The sequence below is a fragment of the Talpa occidentalis genome, unplaced genomic scaffold (assembly GCF_014898055.3).
Source record: "Talpa occidentalis isolate TD23 unplaced genomic scaffold, MPIMG_talOcc4v2.1 talOcc4.3048, whole genome shotgun sequence".
NCBI lineage: Eukaryota > Metazoa > Chordata > Mammalia > Eulipotyphla > Talpidae > Talpa > Talpa occidentalis.
In genome coordinates, this window is record NW_023603239.1 from 1 (window position 1) to 7,843 (window position 7,843).

General features: G+C 39.8%; 1 pseudogene; it reads left to right on the forward strand.

Annotated features, from left to right (window-relative positions):
• Positions 1 to 2,604: 2,604 nt before the first annotated feature.
• On the forward strand, positions 2,605 to 3,132 carry LOC119256532 (ubiquitin-40S ribosomal protein S27a-like; annotated as a pseudogene).
• Positions 3,133 to 7,843: the final 4,711 nt, after the last annotated feature.

The window sequence follows — 7,843 nt, forward strand, 5'->3', positions numbered from 1 at the left end:
GCGCCGGTTTGATCCCCGGCCACCGGGCAAGGGTCCCACATGGCACGCAGACCTCTCCTGCCTCCCGCTGCTCCCCTCAGCAGTGTACTTCATCAGTCTGCCTGCTGTGCTCTCCCCTCTTGCTCTGGTGAATTCTCTCACCCTCCTGCACGTCTGACTGTACCCAGTACTTGTATTAAAAAAAAAAAAAAAAGTTTCTATCTTCACTTAGAATGAAGATTTGGATTGTGATTTCTTAATTATATCAAAGTGTGTTAGCAATCTGACCTAATATAAAAAACCAGATACTAAATGTATTCTAGGACCAAACTACATGAGGAAATCTTATTGACATGGTGCTTTTTACTGGGAAAAACCTTCAAGTCACAAGAGATAAGTGTTTATCCTATTGATAACAAACAAAGGGGATTCTGTAGATGTACATTGCAGGACAGTAGTTTTCGATGGTAGTTTCATTTTCTTGGCATTCAACACTCTCTCAGTCTTCTCAGTAGACACCTCTACCACCTTCACTTCTTGATGAACTGATAAACTGCTGGAGTAGAGGGAGTGTATTTCTTTTTTTTTTTTTAATTTTTAATTTATTGTTGCCTAGAAGAACTAGGGTGTAGGCCAGAGGTGCAGGGCATGGGTGGGTGAGAGGACTCACCAGAGACAGAGTGGGGAGCAGAAACAGGTGGCTCTACCGAAAATCACTGCTGAGGGGAGCAGTGGGCAAGACAGCAGAGGTCTGCTGCACCATATAGGTTAGCTCCCTGGCCCAGGATTGAATGCAGACCATAGCAGTGATAGCACTGAGACTTAACTCCTAGGCCACCCATTAATGTTGGGATCAACTCCATAATTTGCTCTAGTCAAAGGGATGTGCATCTGTCAATATCAGTGTTTGACACATAGTAAGCATTTACATTTACAAATGAAATGAATTAATAAATTTTGAGAGAAAATCTAAATTCAGTATCTGGTCTACTAGGTGTTTTTCATGTGCATGCTATTTGTTTTTCTGTTTGCTTTCCAGTTTCCTTTTTTGGTTCTGTATCATGGAGGTTCTGGTTTTTGCAAAGATTATTTCCCATACTTCCTTATCAGTCATTACAAGATAAGTTCAACCATGAAGAGTTACCTACACTGAAAGAAAAAGACCAGAGCTTTTCTCTCCTTTTCTCTTCTTGGATGGAGGGGGCTGCATGTCTAGTAGTGACTGCTTTTCTTCTGTGATTCCAGCTCCCACCAGAAAACACTTCCTCCTTGGCCCTGGATCCTCAGAGATTCCCACCCTTACCAAGTGACTCCAGTCCACTTTCTGGGCTCCAGTGAAGCACATGCTTCCTTGTTCCTTCCATTTCATAGGGTGTAGCATTTGCCTGCAGTTGCTAATCGCTCAATTTCTTATCTTACCCTGTTTGTTCTTTTGATTTTTCTAATCCCCATGTATTGTTTCCTATATTAAAATTTTTCTGATTGTTTCCTTTTTCTGGTTGGACCTTGATGGACAACCTATTTCATGAGCCATGTACAAAGCCATGGTTTATTATAAACTCCAGATCCTAGCTATGTTTTCTTCCTTAATTCTTCTTTAAGAGCATTTCTGTGAAATAATCTTCCTTATGTCCTCTTTTCTTTTCTTATGAGTAATAGTATTTTGTATCACTTGAGATAGGATTATGTTCAGAACATTATGAGCAATCAAAAAGCTAAGTCTGCCCAATATTGTAAAAATATCAGCTGTTCCCAAATTGATCTAAAGGTTTGATGTAATTCCTGTTATAATCCTAACAAATTTTTTCATGAAAGTTGGCAAATGGTACTAAACTTTATAGGAAAATGTAAAGGACCAAAGATAACTAATAACCTTCTAAAAAAAATCAAGGTCTTCCCAAGACCTTTCCACCAGTAACAAGACTTATTAAAAGCTCTTGTGATAGGGCCTCCCCGGTGGCGCAGCGGTTGAGCGCTGGGTTGCGAAGCTGCCTGCAGCCTCGGTAGCACCGGTTCGATCCCCGGCTGCTCCCCGGCCACCGGAGGAGGGTCTCACATGGCTCACAGACCTCTCCTGCCGCCCACTGCTCCCCTCAGCAGTGTACTTCGGTCCTTCTGCCTGCTCTGCTCCCCGTTCTGGCTCTGGTGAATTCTCTCACCCTCCTGCGCTTCTGACTGTACCCAGTGCTTGCATAAATAATAAAAATAAATAAATAAATTTAAAAAAGCTCTTGTGATAAAGAAATTGTGATACTGCTCCAAGGATAAACAGTTAGACCAATGAAATAGAATGGATCAATATTATGGAAGAGTCTTAAAATATGCCCAGGCATATCTGGACTAGGGTTTTTTTTTTTTTTTTTTTTCAAAGTGACACTATAGAGTAAGAGGGAAAAAATGATGATTAGGTGTTGATATGGTAAACAGTGTGACTGTACACCTTTCTCATACTGTGCTTATTCTAAACTTAGCTTCTAAGGAAAATGTTGGTGTTCCTTCTTCATCCTGCTTTGAGAGAATTCCTGAGAAATACTCCTTCCAAAGGCTTTATTTTTCTGGTTCATGGACCTCTAGAGGTGAAAGGAATAATAATAATAATAATAATAATAATAATAAGAGCTTTCCACTCCGCCGGCCGTGGTGGACCCGCCACCAAGATGCAGATTTTCGTGAAAACTTTCACGGGGGAAGACGATTACCCTCGAGGTTGATCCCTCGGATACAATCAAAAATGTAAAGGCCAAGATCCAGGATAAGGAAGGAATTCCTCCTGATCAGCAGAGACTAATCTTTGCTGGCAAACAACTGGAAGATGGACGAACTCTGTCTGACTACAACATTCAGAAGGAGTCCACTCTTCATCTTGTCCTGAGACTGCGTGGTGGTGCTAAGAAAAGAAAGAAGAAGTCTTACACCACTCCCAAGAAAAATAAACATAAGAGAAAGAAGGTTAAGCTAGCTGTCCTGAAATATTATAAGGTGGATGAGAATGGCAAAATCAGTCGCCTTCGTCGGGAGTGCCCATCCGATGAATGTGGTGCTGGAGTTTTTATGGCCAGCCACTTTGACAGACATTATTGTGGCAAATGTTGTCTGACCTATTGTTTCAACAAACCAGAAGACAAGTAATTGTGTATGGCTTCATAATAAATGACATTAACATTTAAATAATAATAATAATAATAATAATGTTATAAAATGATGAGAGCAAAAGAAAGATAAGTCTGAGTGTAGGATCTGGTGGGGCTTGATGGTCAATAACAAAAAGACTTTTCTTGGTAAGTAATACACTTAGCCAAAGCTTAGTCTGAGAAGCCACAAGATGATATCAACATTTTTAACCCTGTGTTTTTTCAAAGGAGTGAGAAGAGAGGGAAATTGCTGGAAAACTTAAATGCAGATGTTCCTAGAAAGAGGTAATTTCAAAGTGCCGTTGGCAATAAGTGCATCTTAAAGAACAGTTGGAACCCTTATATAATTTCAGCAGAGGAAGATCTCCCAGATCAACATTCAAGGAAAGGCCCTCCTTCAACACCTTCCTTTTCTGAACCCACTGCTTTACAGAGGTGTTAAATAGGTTCTTTTGTGCCAACAACATTCTTTTCCATTTGTTTTAAAATTATAACACATTCTGGAAAAATGCAAAAATAGTATTAAAATTCTCATGCACCTTTCACCCCAACTTCCCAGAACTTAGCAGTTGCCATGGCTGCCTTAGTATTCTCTCTCTCTCTCACTCTCTCTCTCTATATATATTTTTAAATATTTGAGACTAAGCACAAATGGTACCCTTTAGCTACTAGATATTCATCGTGTTTCCTAAGAACTAGGACATCTTACATAATCACTATACAATTCTCAAGATCAGGAAATTAACATCAATGCAAAATTTATTATGTAACTGACAGACCTTATTTAATTTTACTAATTGTCTCACTAATATTCTTTTTAAGACTCTTCTTTAAATATTCTGTGACTGTGGTCTTGGTGAAATGAATCCAAGTCTTTTCAGGAAGATGTAGTCATCTACTCAACACATGCAAAAGAATTTGAGGTAGACAGATTGATTTTCAGGAAAAAGACACTGTGACCTCCTTTTAGCAATGCATTCAGACATCTACCTTCCCTGAAAGAGACCCCAAATGGAGGATCATTCTATTCTCTGTGTTACCAGAAAAAAATTCTGGATTGTTTCATTGTTTCTCTTATGTGCAGCACACTTTGCCTGCTGCTTTTTCCTAATTCTTCATTAGACTGTGAGAACCCACACCAAAAATATCCTAGAATATGTTTTCACCTTCCTCTCATACATAGTAACAAAAACTATTTCAATTTCAAAGCACAGGACTGTGGGAAGTACTAGATCCTACCAGCAGGTTATTTCATTATTGCCCTGTGAGACCATGGTTCTGCTGGCATAATTAAAGACCAAAGGGTAAAAACTGAAATAAACATCCCTCAGAAAAGGGACCAGTTGAATAAACTCTAGTTAATACAGCCAATTTATATGGTGTAGCCTCTCAATAGAAGATGCAGTTATATATGTTCCAAAATAAACCTAAAAATTAAGAAATGGTTAAATCGTGTTGACTAAGCAGATGGAATTAGGGAACTGGTGGGGAAAGAAATGGGAGACATTAAACCCTTTGTAGCATGCGATATTTAAAATTGTACCCTGTGTTATGTGCTCAGAGAGTCAGAAATAGTGTACATGTAGGTAACTGATAGAAAGATAGCTAGCTAATGGAATGAATGAATCATGAATAGGTAGATAGATTTAACACCAAAACTTTGAAGGACAGGTTCCATTATCTCCAGCTGTACCCTTTGTCTTTTTTTAGTTTCTAAATCAATGTATTTGTTTATTTTATTAATATAGTGCAATTTTTACATCCTTGTTAATATTTTGACAATAGAGAATTTTTTCCCCTCAGGTGTGGTCTCCCTAACTCTAGCACCCACAGTGATCCACCATAGTCTCTCCCTCCCCCCTCCTGGATGCCTCAGATCTATGGTCTGCATTCCTGAAACCTTTATTTGTATTTTATTTATTTTTTTAAATAAATTTTATTTTTATATTCCCCATACAATTGCAACCCCCTTATTTTGACCCCAATCCCTCCCCTCCCCGCCCCCCACCCCCCCCCCATAGAGTGAACCTTTATTTTTAAAGCCATCATTCCCTTTCCCATTCCACCCCCCATCCCCACCATTTATTCCTTTCTAGTAGCAGTAGCCTTACCTCCCCTGAGTAGGGATGATACAAAACAGACTTACTCTTACTCGTGCACACACTCGACAGACCCACATACCATACACAGCCTCCAACAAGCCTTTTAGACTTGAAGGGGGCTGGGGAGGAGAAGGAAGGTAGATGAGGAGCAAGACTGGGCAACCTGAACTGGACCTCAGGCTCCTCTCCCAGGTCTCAGATTTGCGCTATCTCCCTCACGCCTCCATTTCTTCCTCCCTTTCAGTCCCCACCCCCGCTCCAGCTCCAGAGCACCAGGCGACCGGACTGGCGTGAATTTCCTCCTACAAGCTCTGCCACCCCCGGGGCCACTTGGTGACGTCAGGACTGAGTGGGGGAGGGGGCCCTCCCGGTTGCCCGCCCCTCCAGCCCCTGCGGCCCCGGCTTGCCCTTTAAAAGAGCCGGGCCTGCGCCAACCGCGCCACACCGCGGGACCAGGACACACAGCTGCTTTCCTGGAGCATCTTTGTCTCACCTTCCATTCGCATCTCGCTGCACGGGTCCAGCCGCCGTCCTCTCTGCGCAGATTCGGGCGAGCGGGGTCATGCAGCCGGCGGTGCTTCTCGGCCTCCTGGGAGCGGCGGTGGCGGCCGGTGAGTGAGCGCGGCGGGCCGCTCAGCACCGCGGACAGCGCCAGCCTCTGCCGGTCCCCAGCCCCTCGCGGGCTTGACTGGCGGCTCCCCGGAGAGAGAAGGCTGAGTGGAAGGTTTTCCCCTCTTGCTTGAGATTCTTAATTTCTTCTTTTCCTTGGGTGTTTTCCCTCAACTCCACGTCCACTGTATGACTTGGGAAAAAAGAGGGTTTCCTAACCCACAAGAGTCTCAGTTTTTCACATCTGAGTTTTTCTGTAGATAGGAAGAAAACGTGCTTGCTTCTAAGACACCCCACAATTTGTGCTCACTTCTAAAGTGTCTAAAGTGAGTCTCTCAACCCGTCTAGAGAGACACGGATCTAATCTAATTCTATATTTGTAATCAAGTATTTATTTGACTTTTTAAAAGCCAGATGGCAATGGAGAGACTGGAGTAGTGTATTATTGGCACCTGCATAATTCCCTTTATTGTTGTTTTTTAATTAAACACGATGAGATGAGATAAAAGTAAGTTCTGAATATATATGACACAATTTATATCTTTTTCTTAACAAGTGCCTATATGTGCATATGCTTGTTCATGTATATGTGTGTACAGCTTTAATGTAATATTTTTCTGTAATTTGAATTTCCATCTTTGGGGAGAGGTGATTTCACACTCGATCCATTTTAAAGTTATGAATAGAAACTGCAGTAGACATTTCAACTGTTGTGCTCCAGATAAATAGAGTAAAAGTAACAACAAAAAATATTCTTGGAGTAGTAGTAAAAATGTTTTCTTCAATTAGGGAGGATGAAAATTCAAATAATAGATATTTTATGGTGCCTTTTTATGCATGGAAGATTGTGGGTTTTAATCTTTTAAACTATTCTGAACAGCCAAGAAATGATCTCTAGAGATTTTGGGAAAGTGTATGTGTGTGTGTGTGTGTTGAAGTAAAGTCCTATAAATATTGAGAATATTGAAAAAATTTGATGTGACAAGGTTCCTTTAGCTGTTTTAGTGACCTCATAGAATGTAGTTCTTACCTGAGATCAAGGTTCCTAACTAGAACTGAGTTATTGTCACCCATGAATATCAAACTTTCATTGATAGTCTTACCATATCTAGAATGAAAATCTGTGGTAATTTATTTATTGCAAGCTGCATATATTTGGAATCTACTAAAATTCTTGTCATTCTTATAAATTGCCTATACATGTTCTCCATTTAATTAAAGAGAATCAAATTTAGTATGTTCAGTCATTTCTAGTCAAAGATATTTTTAGAAAGCTATGCTACACATTGTGCTATTGGTCACAAAAACAATGTCATGTGAGATTTATTTAATTATAGTGATAAAATAGTTATAGCTCATTATGCAAGACTTTTGATAAGGGTTCATATTTTAGTAGTGGTCAAAAATGGAGACATTCTTTTTGAGAAAATTATTGAGCTATGTAATCCACACTCCATAAAATACACTCTTTTAAAGCATATAATGCAATGATTTTTGGTATATTCACAGATTGTGTAACCATCACCACTATCAAATTTCAGAATATTTTTATCACCTCAGAAAGAAACTCTGTTTCCTTCCCACGTCATTCTCCATTTCTGCCTCCTCAAAACACTTGAAAATGAGACATGTAACCTTCAAGCAGAACTTGTTATTTAGCAAAATCACAGGAATGGGGGAAACTCAGGAAACCATATGTTTCTTTTCCTACCCTTAAGAGCTTCTGGAGGGAGATCCACACCATTTTATAGTAGATAATCTGAAAATTAATGAGTGAACTAGCTACATGATATTTATTATACTAAATAGAATGACTTGTGCATTTGGAAGAACTTGCTCAACTTGCAATTTTATAGCTGTATGGGCAATCTGTAATTAAACCTTGATAGTCTTATGAGATATCAATACTGTAAAATTCATTCTGAGATTTATCATATTATTTGAAATTTTTTCTACCATTTGACTACTTCCCTTTTAACATTATCACTAAGTTTTCTTTTGTGCCCTTTGAATCTTACTGTA